Source organism: Agelaius tricolor, unplaced genomic scaffold, assembly GCF_023055355.1.
Source record: "Agelaius tricolor isolate 1412-34295 unplaced genomic scaffold, bAgeTri1.0.p SCAF_3, whole genome shotgun sequence".
NCBI lineage: Eukaryota > Metazoa > Chordata > Aves > Passeriformes > Icteridae > Agelaius > Agelaius tricolor.
The window spans coordinates 19,751,404-19,765,684 of record NW_027269263.1 but is presented as its reverse complement, the minus strand read 5'-3'; positions in this window follow the sequence as shown (position 1 = coordinate 19,765,684).

The following is a 14,281-nucleotide window of genomic DNA, read 5'->3' as shown; positions in this document are numbered from 1 at the left end:
CAGAATCACTCCTTCAAAACTGCAGATGATATGAGGACAGAAAAACAAACGGGGAGCTCAGGAAGCTGCTGTGGGCACCCAGTAGCTGTGCTGTGGTGGGGAATAGCTGAAGAAGTTATGTCCCACCTAATCCCTGATCTACAAAGCAGAAAAAAGCATATCGACTTGGAATTAGTTCAAGAAGCAGAAGGACAGGGAAAGAAATAGGAGGACTGAGAGGAAGAAGCAGACACAGAGGGCAGATGGTGAAGATGGAAGGGGAAAAGAGGAAGAGAAAGTGAGGTTATATGGAAGTGCATTTGAGAAAGAGCATAAATAGATTTACAAGATGTGTCTAGGCCCAGACATGGTCATTTCTCATCTTAGGATGTAGGTTTTGTGGGGGAACAGCTGTCCTGCCTGGGTGTGCTCCATTCACTGGAATAATTCCATTCCCAGAATAATTCCATTCCCCAACACCCTCTGGGCCCAGCCATGGAGCCAGTTTTCTACCCAATGAACAATGCACCCATTCCATTTCTCCAGGCAGCCAGTTTCTCCAGGACAAATGCTTTGGGAGACAGTATCAAAGGCTTTACTGAAGTGCAGGTAGACATCATCCATAGCCTTGCCCTCATCCACTAGGCAGGTCACTTTGTCATAGAGGGAGATCAGGCTGGGCAAGCAGGACCTGACTTTCCCAAACCCATGCTGGCTGGGCCTGATTCCTGGGTTGTGCCACATGTTCTGTATGATGGCAAGGTGAAATGCTCCATGACCTTTCCTGGCACTGAGGTCAGGTTGATGGGCCTGTAGTTCTCAGATCCTCCTTCCAGCCCTTTTTGTAGATGGGTTTCACACTGGCTAACCTCCAGTCACCTGGGACCTCTCTGGCCAGCCAGGACTGCTGATAAATGATGGAAAGTGGCTTGGTGAGCTCTTCCACCAGCTTTCTCAATGTTCTTGGGTGGATCCCATCCAGCTCTGCAGACTTGGGAGTGTCTAAGTGGTGTAGGAGGTCACTGAGCATTCCCTCCTGCATTACGGGGCTTCGTTGTGTTCCCTGTCCCTGTCTTCCAGCTCAGGCATGGAGTACCCCAAGGACAACTGGTCTCACTGTGAAAGACTGAGGCAGAGAAGGCATTAAGCACCTCAGCCTCTACCTCGCTGCTGCAGTGATCCTCGGCTCCAGAGCCCATCTGCCAGAGCAGTTTGCCTCAAAGCCTACATTGAAATGATGGATTCACTGGATTTTGAGAGGCCTCCATCCCTCCTGGTTCTGCTGGTGCTGAGGCAGAGCTGCCTCTTCTCAGAGCTCCAATGCTACCCACTTGGGAACTGGGGTGCCTCTCTCGCACTAAATTCAAGAGTTTGCTGGTATAGGAAATGAAGTCACCCCCTCCTTTCATTATTTACTTATTTTCCCCTGGGGGAATAAGCAGGGGCTGGTATTGACCTGGCTTTTAATACAGCTTTCAGAGTTGTGTGCCTGCCACTGGCCATGGAAACAAACTAATGGACCGAGAGAGAAGGACTTTGCGTGCGAGGACGCGGACATTCAGGACACATGACTGCATCCACCATGGGGTGGTGGCCTCCAGGAGAGGGGGAACCCTCATAGTTGGGCACCCCCTCACAGATGTACAGCACCCTTTGGAGGTGGGTGGCAGTGCTTGGTGGGGATGAAGTGTCCCCTTGGCTTTTGGGAGACCCATCAATCACCAAGGGGCGAGTGTGCAGAGGTGCCAGGCAGGGGTGGTGCCTCAGGGTCATGGGCATGCACAGCTGGAGTGGTTGGGGCAGCACACAGGTCAGCACTGCCACCCCTCCCTTCACATGGGGGCCTCTTGTGGGAAAAATGGGACAAGATTGCAATCAATCTGAGGGAACAAGCATCATTCAGCCATACTGGCTCCAGCCCCCTCCATATGTCTGAACCTGCTGGATGTTTTCATGTCATGCTTGGCATCACAGTGGAGAAGACAGTGAGGCATTGAAGAATACCCAGCTAAACCCCTGCTGTTCATAATAAAATTGCAAGAAAGCTTTCAGCGCTGTCAGATCATTAGAGAGGGGAGAGAGAAGGGGGTTGAGGGGAGGGGGCAGAGGGAAGGAGAGGAACAGCCAGTGCAGGAAAACAGAGGTGGTGAGCAAGTTTCTGCCTATCAGACACTCCTCATGCAGCTGTGCTGCACACAGCCCACACACAGCCCCTCCAACAACATGGTGTAGCCACTCCAGTGTCAGTTCCTGCAAGCTGCACACGTGCCCACAGGGTTTGCTGGTACACAGCAGCAGCAGGACGTCCTTCTGCACAGGTGTTCTGCACCTGCACACTGGAATCCCAGAGGACTCGTGCCCAAGTACACACTGCAGGTGCCTACATGTGCATGCCACACGTGGGGGCATAGTCCATCCTACACCACAACTTCATCCCATCAACACCAAGCACATTCACAAAAAATGCCACACAATGCAGCAAGTGTCTCGACAAGTGCCTCTCTGGCTGTGTGCTGGGGACTCTTTTATGCAGCCTGTGAAAAGCCAGGAGAATCCATCCTGGAAAACTGTTAGCTACAGAAGGCTTGATGTTTTTAAGGATTCTGCAAATCAGCTGTCCAGGCCATTCATAACTGTAAACACACCAGGTATTTTACCTTTCGCACACAGTGTGTGGAGCATTAGGTAGGTGATACCTCTTTGCACTGTGCTTTCCAGAGAAGATACCTTTAATGCAGGAGAGGGCACAATGTCCCTGGGGTCCTTCCCTCCTCCAGGATCTGATGGAGGGACTGCTTCCCTAAGACCTGCCTCTAGTCATGAGGGACTGGCAGCTTGCTTTTCAAGAGGAAGACACTGCTTCTTTGTTCATTCAACCACAATCTATATTTCTTTCCTGTCTTATTTCTTAACATCTTATTTGGCTCATTATTGAAAGCTACTCAAATAACAGAAAGATAATGGGGAGAGGAAGGACTTTTCCCCTATGAATAAGATCCAGGCACTGGTTCAGATCCTCTATCCCATGACGACTAACCATGCTCTTGTCACTCTTGCCAGCTCTCAAATGAATGTTGCTGTTTGAAATGACACTTGAGAAACTTGTTTTATATTTTATTTTTGGTGACACTTTTGGACAACCCTTTTGAAAAGAAATCATCATTGGCACCTTTCAACTCACATAAAATTTGCTCAGCAAAACATTTTGATACACACTGCAACTAAAAATATTTTTAAGAAACACAGCAATAATCTCAATTGAGGAGAAAATAGGTTTGGATTTCCATGATTAGGAAATGGTGCTGGAAATGTCTGTGCTTCTGAACAAACATGTTAGGTTTCAAACAGCTTGGTTTTGTCCAAGTTTTGCCCGGGACTGGATAGGGCACATGGCACTGCCACAGCAGCTGTGCACAGGCTCATGACCTCCACAAGAATGCCTCCTCTGTGTTCTTTGAGCTTTAACAGCTCTTCTTTGCTTTTGCAGGAGGCCTCTTGCAGCTTTTGGACCAGCAATACTAAGTGGCCACAGCTTTGAGTGTCACAAAAAAAAAAAAAAAAAAAAAAAAAAAAAGGAAAAAAGTCTTATCTTCCCAGGCCATTAAGGGCTTGCCCTCGCGAAGTCAATGGGGCTTTGGCATTGCCCGTGGTAAGAGCAGAGCTGGGCCCTAATGGAGCATCACTATTGGAAAAGCCCGCAGGGCCCGGCCCTGTGCTAGATCCGCAAAGCTGGGATGGGCTCTGTAGCTGCATGCGCAGGAGGGAGGGAGAGAGGAGGGAATGCAGCGTGCTGGGATGCTGAAAACATCAGTGGGGTGGTGTCGGGCAGCGGGGCAGACAGAGGGGAGAGCCGAGGATGGAGACAGGGGCTGCAGTCTCTGCTCGCAGCAGACCCCGCGGCCGGCCGGGGATGTCACAGCGGCAGGAGCTGAGATGGCAGCCGGCTCTCGGAAGGGCTGCACGGGATTCTCCTCCCGCCGTGCTCCCCAGGGGGGGGTCCCGCCCCGGCAGCCCCGGCCGCTCCCGCCGGAGGCCGGCGCAGGGAGGCTGAGCGGCGCGGCGGGGCGGGGGAAGCCCGGCTATTGCCGGCCGCAGAGCACCATCTAGAGATGAGAGCAGGGCTGGCAGCCCCGCGGGGCCCGGCCTCACCGAACCACAGAATCTCTTAGGCTCGAGAAGACCTCTGAGGCCACCGAGCGCAGCCCTTAACCCAGCACTGCCACGTCCACTACTAATCCGCGTCCCTAAGCTCCATGTCGACACATCTTCTAAACACTTCTGGGGATGGTGACCTCTCCACTCCCTTGAAAAGCCTGCTCCAGTGCTTGACAGCACTTTCGGTGAAAAAAAATTTCCTAATATCCAAACTAAACCTTCCCTGGTGCAACTTGAGGCCACTTCCTCTTGTCCTATTGCTTGTTATTTGGGAGAAAAGGCCAAGTCCCCCTGCTACCACCTCCTTTCAGGTAGCTGTGGAGAGTGAAAAGGTCACTCCAGAGCCTCCTTTTCTCCAGGCTAAACAACCCTGACTCCTTCAGATGCTCCCCATAAGACTTGTGCTCATCCCCACAGACCCCAGCATCCTTGTAGCCTCCAACTCCCCAGGCTCACCCAGTGCTGCTTCTGGCTCCAGTGCTGGTGGGACATTGTGGGGCTGGGCTGAAGCTGAGGCTGACTCTCCAGGCAGTGCCATGGGACACACGTGGGGTTTGGGGGAGGAAATGTTTGATCTGGAGTGAAAGTAGGCTCTGAGAGGACCAGCACCCACCCTCAATGCTGCAATAAAGGTCAGCCCTCCTGACAGCCAGGCCACAGCTTTCACAGAGTGGACACTGACTTTGAAAACAGTTCAGATATGTGCTAACACTTTGATTTCTTGTTGGGGACAAATCTGCAAAGCCATGCCAGCTCTGGGAAGTCAGGCAGAGATGACCTATGTTCAGAGTCAGGTCCTGCTGGTTGCTGCCTTGCTGTCTGCTTGTCCTTCAGCTGTTTCTCAGCACTGCCTGGTTGCATGTGATCAATGTATAAAATTTTCTCCCTTTTTTCCCTACTATTCAGTCCCTTGATGGGACATGTCCAGCCTGCCTCTCCCATGCCACAGGCAGGAGGGCAGCATGCTCTGATGGTAGAACAGGGGCAGTGAAGCTGCATGGAAGAGATGTCCTTGTCAGCATCAGGGCTGTCAGGAAGAGCCTTGCAATGCCCTGAGAGCTGTTCAGACAACAACCATTTTGAATCCCCTTGGGACAATAGATAACCACAGCCTGGCTTGCAAATTGTAAGAAGACTCTGGCCTTGGGCTTCTTCCAGGTCCCAAGGAAAGCAACACCAGCAAAGCAGTCAGTGGGCTGCCAGTACAATGCTTACCTTTGAACACATCCCCTCCAGAAAGGAGCATTTAATGTGGGTAATGCCTCTACTTCCTGGGCAGTCTGGGCATGGGGACCCCAAGTGACTCCCTGTCCATGTCAGGTCAGCCTGGAAAGAGGTAAAGAGGAGCAATGTGACTCCACTGCCCTGATGTCTGTGAAGAAACTCAGGATGGACACAAACACTATCCTGAAATAGTCTGTGTGACACAAGATATTTGAGCTTTACAAGTTTTTTTGGTTTCTGAAATTAGCCAGATTATTTTGGTGCTGGCCCCAGATTTGAAATAGCAAGTCTTGAAGCCTGGGACTGGGCAATATTTGGGTCCCTGGCTGTAGTGCATTGACAGAGTTGTTTGAATGTCCCAGTGGTACAGTCACTGAGAGTCAGCTGAGGGCCTGTGGAGCACACAGCCTTGTTACAGAACAAGAGAATAAGGAGCTTGAAATTGCTCCTGACAGGTGATTAGGTGCTCACCCAGTAACAGCCTCTGCGTGTCTACCAGGGGCCTGGCACAGGCCTGCACACCACTTCTGGGGTGCTGAAGAGAGGAGGAAAGCTGATGCAGGAACTCCAGAGAAGACTTTGAATGTATTTATAACATGACCTGCAGTCACCACACGGTTCTCTCAGGGATAAGACAATGAATCAGTAGGAGAGTGGGTGCGAGCACATGACAGGCAATGCAGACCTATAGCAGAACACTTGGTACCACACAGAATGATCTGACTAAATGTAAGCAGAGTGGAGCCATCATTTAGCTGCAGGCTGCTGGGTTGCACCATGTGCCTTTTGTTTTCTGGGATACCTTGTCGTGCTCACTAGCAATGAGGCTGCCTTGAATAGAGAAACTTATGTGACCCCTCCAGTGTTGTGTGAGGCTGTAGGAAAAGCAGGGAAGAGCTGCAGTGTAAACCAGCTCCGGAGCAGAGAGCTGCAGGCATGGGGTGCCTGGCTGCAGGGTGGCAGGGATAAATAACAGGGTGACCTGGACTGTCCAAGGAGCCAGCAGTGAGTGCCAGTGGGTGCCAGTGGGACAGAGCAGCGTGAGGTCAGTGGAGGAAGCAAGTCAGGGTGAGAGCAGCTGGCTGGGGTTGCTGCAGAGGAGGTACAAGGTGTGTTGGTAGAGCTGCACTGGCCAGATGGAGCTCCATGTTCCCTGCTGCTCTGTTTGAGACAGCTCTCTTGCAGCAGTCAGATGGTCTCATGAGCTCAAAGTGCATTGTCAACTGTTAGAATGTAAGAGCCATTTGTGAAAAGCGTGGGGTTTTCTGACTCCTTGTAAATATTTGATGACTTGTCCCACGGAGAAGCCTCCAGAGTCCTCATGTCCTCATGGCTCCATTTTGCTTGTTGCTGCAGTCACAAGAAAGGCATGGCTTCTGTTCTCAGAAGCACAGGGGGACAGAGGCAGCCGGCAGCAAGGCAAAGTGACTTTCCCAGGATCATGAAGCAGTCAGCGGGCAAAGGACAGATTTAACCTTCCACTATGGGTTTAACCTGTCACCTCCCTGTACAGCTAAAGGACATTTCAATTGATAAATGAACCAGGAGCAGTTCCCTAGAGTGTCTCTGCCTATCCTGTGTCCGCAGCTGCAGCAAAGTTGTTGCCAGGACATTGCACTTCCCTAGGTACACACACAACACCCATCACCTTTGTACCAGTGCCTACAATTCCAATCAGTAGTTCTGACAGACCAGGTGCTGTGCATATTCCCATCTCAGACACTTCTGGCCTCTAGACATCCAGATGTAGGAACTGGGAGCTGTTGGGCCTCAGAGCCTCCCCAAAAATGGCCTACAGATGGGGCCTTAGAGGTACTAATCATCATCTCCTGGAAGTGAATAGGAGGCCATGGGAGGCTCAGATGAGCAAGTCTTGCAGTCCCTGATGAGCAACAGCACGATCTGAGGCAGAAATAAAAACACACAACCTCAGTCCTCATAGGGAATGAGTCCCAGCTGCCTCTCACCCTTTGCTGTGTGGGACGGGTGGTGAGATGGCCTTTTGTTAATCGATGTCCTGTGCCTGGTGTTCAGCTGGCGAGGACAGACTGTCCCTTCCAGAGAAACCCCTTGCATAAGAATTAAAGAGGAGCTGGGCTGAGATGCTGAACTAATCCACCAGGGCATGTCGGGAAGACGCATTTTAAGCCATTCTCCCTGCCCTCGCGCCTTCCAGCGCATTGTTTATTGCTCCTGTCCCTCCCCTCCCACAGCACTACGTGAATTATTCTGACTGGGCCAGCTGCTTTCAGAACCGCCTGCCTTCTGTCCCGTCCCTTCAGCCCCGGAGCCCGCCTGGGAGATGCTCATACATGGGAGGCTTTTGAAGCACGGCCGGTTTGTGCTGCTGTGAACGGAGCCCACGCAGACACAGACACCGCTCCCTGCTGCCCGCAGCGCCTGCTGCTGCGTGTGCTGCACACACAGCTCACCACTACGGCGATGTGCTCTCTCCCCTGGCGCACACACACACACACAGTGCCACCTCAGGGACACCACGGGCTCCTTGCCAGCTCACTTTGCTGCTGTGATGCTCAGCAAGCTCCCTGGGGTGCACAGAACTGCCACGGTTATCACAGGCATTGGGAGCTACTGCTCCCCGCCATGCTGTGCTCCTCACCTGCTGTCCATCCCATCTGTGGCATACCTTGTCTCCCTTTAGCCTCACCCCTCCCATGGGATTCAGGCTTGCAGCTGGCATGGACACACATGTGTGCAGCACAGATACACCTGGCACTCCCCAGACACATGCTAAACACAAATGGGGCCCTGGGCATCAGAACATTGAAGGATAATTCGGTTTGAAAGAGACCCCAGGACAGCTCTAGTCTGACTTCCTGCTCAAGGCAGGGTCAGAAAAGAGGTCAAATAAGGTTGCTTGGAGTTTTATTTGATCTTATAAAGTACTAGGATGGAGACTGTTCAGCCTCTCTGGGCAACTTTTTCCCACACTTGACTGCCTTTGAGGAAAGAAAGGTCTTCTTTGTATTCAAGCTGGACCTCTCTTCTTTAAACTTATGTTCCTTGTCTGTCATCCTCCCACCAAGCACCACTGTGAAGAGCTTGGCTCTGTATTTTACCAAGACTCACAAGTCCTTTCCCACGCAGCTGTTGTGCATCTATCAGGTCCCCAGCCCACATCGTTGCCAGAGCCTCTTCCTTGCCAGGTTCAAGGCTGTGTATTTGCCCTTGCTGAACTCCCAGGGTTCCTGCAGGCCCATCCCTCCAGCCTGCCTCCGTCACTCTGACGTCCCCTCAGGCATGTTAACTTGTTTCCCCTCCAACTCAGTGTCACCTGAAGTGCACCCCATCACCTTCTCCAGGTCATCAATAACCATGTTAAACAGGAGAGGTCCCAGGACAGCCCCCTGGGGCATCCCACTTGGTACCAGCCTCTAGGTAGAGTACAACCCATTAACAATTAACTGCTCCCTGTGCCTGACTAGACAAATATTTTTTGTGTCCCTCTGCTTGTCCACCTATTGAGACAACACCATCTTTACTTGGATATCAGAACATTGGGAGACGGTGTTGAAAGCCCAGCTTAATTGGAAATAAATTATTTCCACTACTCTCTCCTCACCCATAAGACCAGTCTTTTTATCAAAGAAGGTGATTGGGTTGTTCAGGCGGACATAGTGCCTCCCCTGTGGCCCTTTATTTTGCCCAGACTGCTGGGCCAGGTTCTCCCACCACCCTGTAGGCACTCAGCTGCCTTGGTGCCCAGAGAGCCCTCCACATGCAGGAGAGCAGGAGGAGGTTACACATCTTCAAGTAAGATCCTGCTGATTCAGCCCCGAGTCCAGCTCCTCCCAAGGAACCTTGGCCCTGTCTTGTGGTTCTGTGATACATCTGCCGTGGCCTGACACAGCTCTGAGAGTGCATCTAAATATTCCTGTTTGTTAGTTTCTTTTCCCCATTAGCTCCACGTTTTTTCTTTTTTTTTTTTTTTTTTTTTCACCAAAGCAAGCCAGCAGGGGTATAATAAAGAGAGCCAGTTGCAAACTGACAGAGGCTGGGAATAGCACGAGGATAAAAAAAGCAAGGCTATATGGAAAAAAGCAATAAATGCACTTAATTACAGGTGTGGCCAGGAACAACTCCTATTATTAAGGTTGCCAACACTTCCCCTCTCAAGACCCTGTTTTCGCTTGCTTGTAACTGTCAAAGTTTCACCACTGGTGCAGAAATTTTCCATAGAAAATGACTGTCTCAGCTATTTAGTTATTTTTGAAAATGTGGACCCACCACTAGTTTTCCTGGGCTAGACTGTGTGTATATATGGCCCAGGGGACAAAAACTGTGGAACTTCTGGGCTTTCAAGCAAGGGCTTGGCCTTGGGCAGAACACCAGTTTTTGTGTCATGGAGGCTGTGTTTTGCCAGCTCCACTGTTCTCCCCCATGGAGACAGCACGGACAAATTACACGGTTTTGTTAAACATGGAAAGAAGACTTGTCACAGCTTCACAGCTACAAGCTTTTCAACCTTTGCTAACCTGCCCAACCCTTTTGGTTTCTGAGGGTGTCATGACAGCATATGGGCTTTCCCAGGGTGGAGCACTGCAGGGGGAAACTGGGAGGGCTCTCCCTTCTAGAGCTGCTGTTATGTGTCATGCACTGTTTGCATCTCTCAATGCTTTCCTCTGCCCTGTGCTCCTAGTCACCTCTCTTTTGCCTTCTGGGAAGCCTGGTGGATAAAACTCCCTGATTTGAATGAAACTCAAGGGAGAGAACCAAAAATCTGGGGAACAGCAAATGAAACTGGGAGGCAGATGAGACCATGAGCTTCAAGGAAATGCTGGGTTATTTGGGAAAGGGGCTATTGCTATAATACAGCCATATTAGCTTGTGTTTCTGGGACTGGAGACTTCTCCAGTGTCCAAACAAGGGTCTTTTCCCAAGTCTTTCTCCCAACTCTTATTGTTCCTCTGCTGTTACCCCAAATACCACCCGACAGCACATGTCACCTCTTGCTAGTCCTGCTCCTTGTTGAGGACAACAGGCAATTGCTGCTCGCTGTTCTATCAGAATACACATTTCTCATCACTGAGAAATGTCAGCACCAAGGCTGGCTGTACAGCTGCCCTTCAATGTCCTCGTGCATATGAATTATGGTCGAGTCTTTAATTATGTGGCCACAGATTTATTTTCCACAGGACACCTGCAGCACACAGGTTAGATGGTGTTCTGGATGAGTCTGGGCTGTGTCATGAAGAAGGCTCTTTGCAGGGACTCAGCATCATCTCTTCTTTCTGTTATTGTCTTGTTTTGTTATGGTTGGTTTTTATTTTTCCCCAAAAGTGTGAAGAGAAAAGAGTGACTCATTGCTGAGGCAGTTGTGTGCTGGCCTGGATCCTTGCCCTTGCTGCGGATTTCCTACCTGATGCGGAGCGAGTCACTCACAGCAATCTTTTCAGAGGTAGCTATTAGCTATGTTTTATTTATTCTGGTATTTTGCTTTGTTTTAAGCCTTGTGCCATCCTGGGATCCTGATGTCTCATTTGCAGGAGTATTTATTGCTCCCTGCTGCATGTGAAGGGGGACATGCACCTGACTCTAGAAAATGCTTTAAACTGCAGAGCGCTCTGGTAAAGTGCTCAGATCAGCATCCCCACCTTGCAGGCTGCATTTGACCTTCCCTCCAGGAGTGTTGAATCTTCTCTAAAATGCTGCTGTATTGCTCAGTATGAGTATTGAAAAGGCAAATCTGTTATTATTTGTGAAGTCCTGAGAAACTAGGTGGATGCTGTGTAAAAGAGACCCTGTGAACATCGATCATTGTTTTTGGAGTGGGGGCTGCACGTCCTCAATGAGCTGTGAGTCAGTGCTTTGAAGAGCTCTGGCAGCCCTGTTGGACGTGTCAAGCCACAGGTACCTTCCTCCTCAGGTACCTTTGCTCTTGAATTGCAGGTGGCAATGTGTTTGTTCTTGCTTCTCAGCTCTTACTTTCACTGGCCTTGGAGAAGTAGAACCTCAGCACAGTGTCAAAATTTTCTCTGCTCTTTCCCTGATTGCTCACACTTCCCTAGCACATGCAAGTGTCTATGGCAAACTGATCTTGGTCTTCAAAGCAGTTTGTCCTTCTCCAGAGAGTGGGTGAAATGGGATTCTGCTCTTTGTTGATCAGGCAGAACTGCCAAATGTGACCTGGCAGTTCTCTGAGGTCTGCTAGGTCACTGGAGCTCAGCTTTCCCATGAGTTTTACTAGGTGCTATGAATATCATGTACTGTGACTCTGGAAGGCCACCCACCCAGCCATGACACTGTGAATAAACAGCACAACTCTAGCCCTTCTTTTCTTTTCCTACCTGAGGAATGACATGATGGGCAGTGGAGAGGCTGGCTGGATGCCCAGTGAGGTGTAGCCCCCTTGGATACACCAGCCCACAAGATTCTGCTCAAGACACGTTGCTGTGGGTTCCCCCTACAGTGCTGCAATGAGGGCACTAGGGACAGCCCAAGGACCTTTGTGTGTGAATAGGACAGCAGCCAAACATAGCCCATCTTCTGCTCGCCTGCCTTCAGCAGCAGCACTCCCTGCAGCATCTAGGGGTGCCCTGACCACATCTGAATCCTGTGAAAGGTGACATGAGCTGTCCCAGGTGCAGGGCCCCAATTGCTGAGCTGAGGGGTTTGGACCCCCTTCCATGCTCTTGCACCCAAAGATCCCTTCCATGCAAACCAGGCAGACAGGACAAGGTGAGGGCCCCATCTGGGAATGTTGTTTTGAATGTGTGAGCTGTGTCTCACCGCTGGGTCTGGGGGGTTAGACAGCTTTCAAGGTGTTGTTGTCTGAACAGAGTCTTAGTGTACCTTGGTTGGTGCCCAATACAGTGCTAACCTGAGGAGTTGTTCCTCTTTAGAGAAGTGCACAGAGGAAAAAAGGTGCTGCAGCTACCCACCACTCTGATCACTGGGAGGAAAGGAGATGGCCCAGCAGAGTTTGTGAGCATGGATTCTGCTTGTCCCTCAAATTTATTCCCTCTCCAACCCAACCCCAGCTGATCTCTCTCTAGTTGGGATCCTGCTGTTTGTGTCATATATAACAACTTCCTTTTTCGGACACTGGGGCAGAAGTTACCTGTTGCACTGCTGGAGCAATGACATCCCTGATGGAGTCAGGGTCCCTGCAGTACTGGCTGCTACATGCATAGCCAAAATCAGCAGCCCCTGGCCCAGGCTCCCTAATAAAAATTACTCCATGAGAAGAGGTGTAACTAGGCAATGCTTGGAGAGAGGTGGGTGTTAATAGATCACATGGCTAGCCAGCACTAAAAGCTTGATTACAATTCAATTAAGGGAATGTTTCTAATTAAAGAGTTCTTATTTTAAGCTGTCAATGATTAAAATAAAGGTAGCTGAAGTGTCCGTACACACTCCAATTTCATCCCCAAGGGCTGCATCTACGTTGGGGATTTCTTCAAATTCTCTCCCACTGCCTCCGTCATCAACAGGGGGAGAGTGGGTATGGCCACTGTCCTCCCAGACCTCGCACCTGCTGGCCAAGCGGTGTCACCCCAAACTCTGCTCCCATGAGGCATGCTGAGAGCTGCCTCTCCTGGATGCTGATTCAGATCCATCCTTCCCAGCTCTGTGTCAGAGCCCACCTCTCTCAGTGCCTCTATCAGCCTGCCACTTGCAGCAAAGTCACGAGCGGTGCTGGGCTTTGGCAAATCCCTTCTCCGCTGATGTGCACCCACCCAGGGAAGGAGAGCAACCCTCAGCTGGGTCCAGCAGTGGCTGCATACTATTACCTGCCTTCCCATCTGCTCACTGTTACATAAGCTGTGAAAAAACAGAGGCTCAATGGAGCATGTGTAAGGAAATGTCATTACTACGAAAAACTCAATTAAATTTTAAATTCTCCAAGTGCAGGCAAAGTTCTGTAATAAAGCAGGCCCAGCAGTGGGAGAGGGAAGCAATAGTGGTTCCCAAAGGCTTGCATAAAAGAGGAACAATTCCCAGGTCTCAGTGGACTGTCAAGTCAGCACAGGCACCGGCTGGCAGAGGCACTCAGAAGGCTGCAGTCCCCCATCTTGGTACAACTTGGAGCAATGACTGCTCTCTGCAGCACACAGTGCCAGCACGGCTGCAGCCTGGGCCTCTTGGTGCCGACAGCCTGTGCTTACATCCTGCATTTGGAAGGTGACATCAGGGGCCTGGCTTAGAAGCACCTAAGGGCTCTTCTGGTGTGGGGGCTCCTGAGCCCTTCCCCATCACACTTATCTCCAGCTGTTCTTGATTTTGGGATGCCTGTGCCAGAGCAGCTCCTGGACCCTGGTGAAGCATCCCGGTGGCTCCAAAGCTGGGCAGCATCTGGCTCTTGCTCCACAGGACCCTCTGTCCCTTCCAGCTCACACTGCACTGGCCTCCAGTCTTTCCTGCAGTCCTGCTCCCAGAGCTCTCCACAGCACCTCCACTGGCTCCTTTGCACATCCAGCCCCCATCTCCCAGAAGCCCCCAAATAGTTCTCCAGCTCGGGCTCTGCTCCTATAGCCCCGTATAGGTCTGACACATCCTGGCTGCTCCCGCTGACTCAGCTGACTTTTGGAGGTGCTCTGGGACTTGCTATGCCCACCTGACCCGCAAACAGCCCAGAGTCTTGGGGGTAGTCCCACCTTTGCACCCATCTGTTGGTGGGTGCGCTGTGGACCTCTGTCTGTCCCCATTAGGGTTTATGTGCATGCTTTGTTATTTGCGTGGATTTGCAGGTGCTTCACCCAAGGGGCATCCCCACTCCTGAGGGGCGTGGGCTGAGGAGCCCTGAACAGTGTGGGGCCTTCCCGATGGACCCCCGCTTGGCATCCGCTGCCAGCGCCATGGGACCCAGCACTCTCTTTGACCATCCCCATGCGGGGCCACCCTGCTGCGAGGGGCTGCCATGGGTGGGCTGTGCTCATTCTGAGGAGAACCCTTCAGGGGG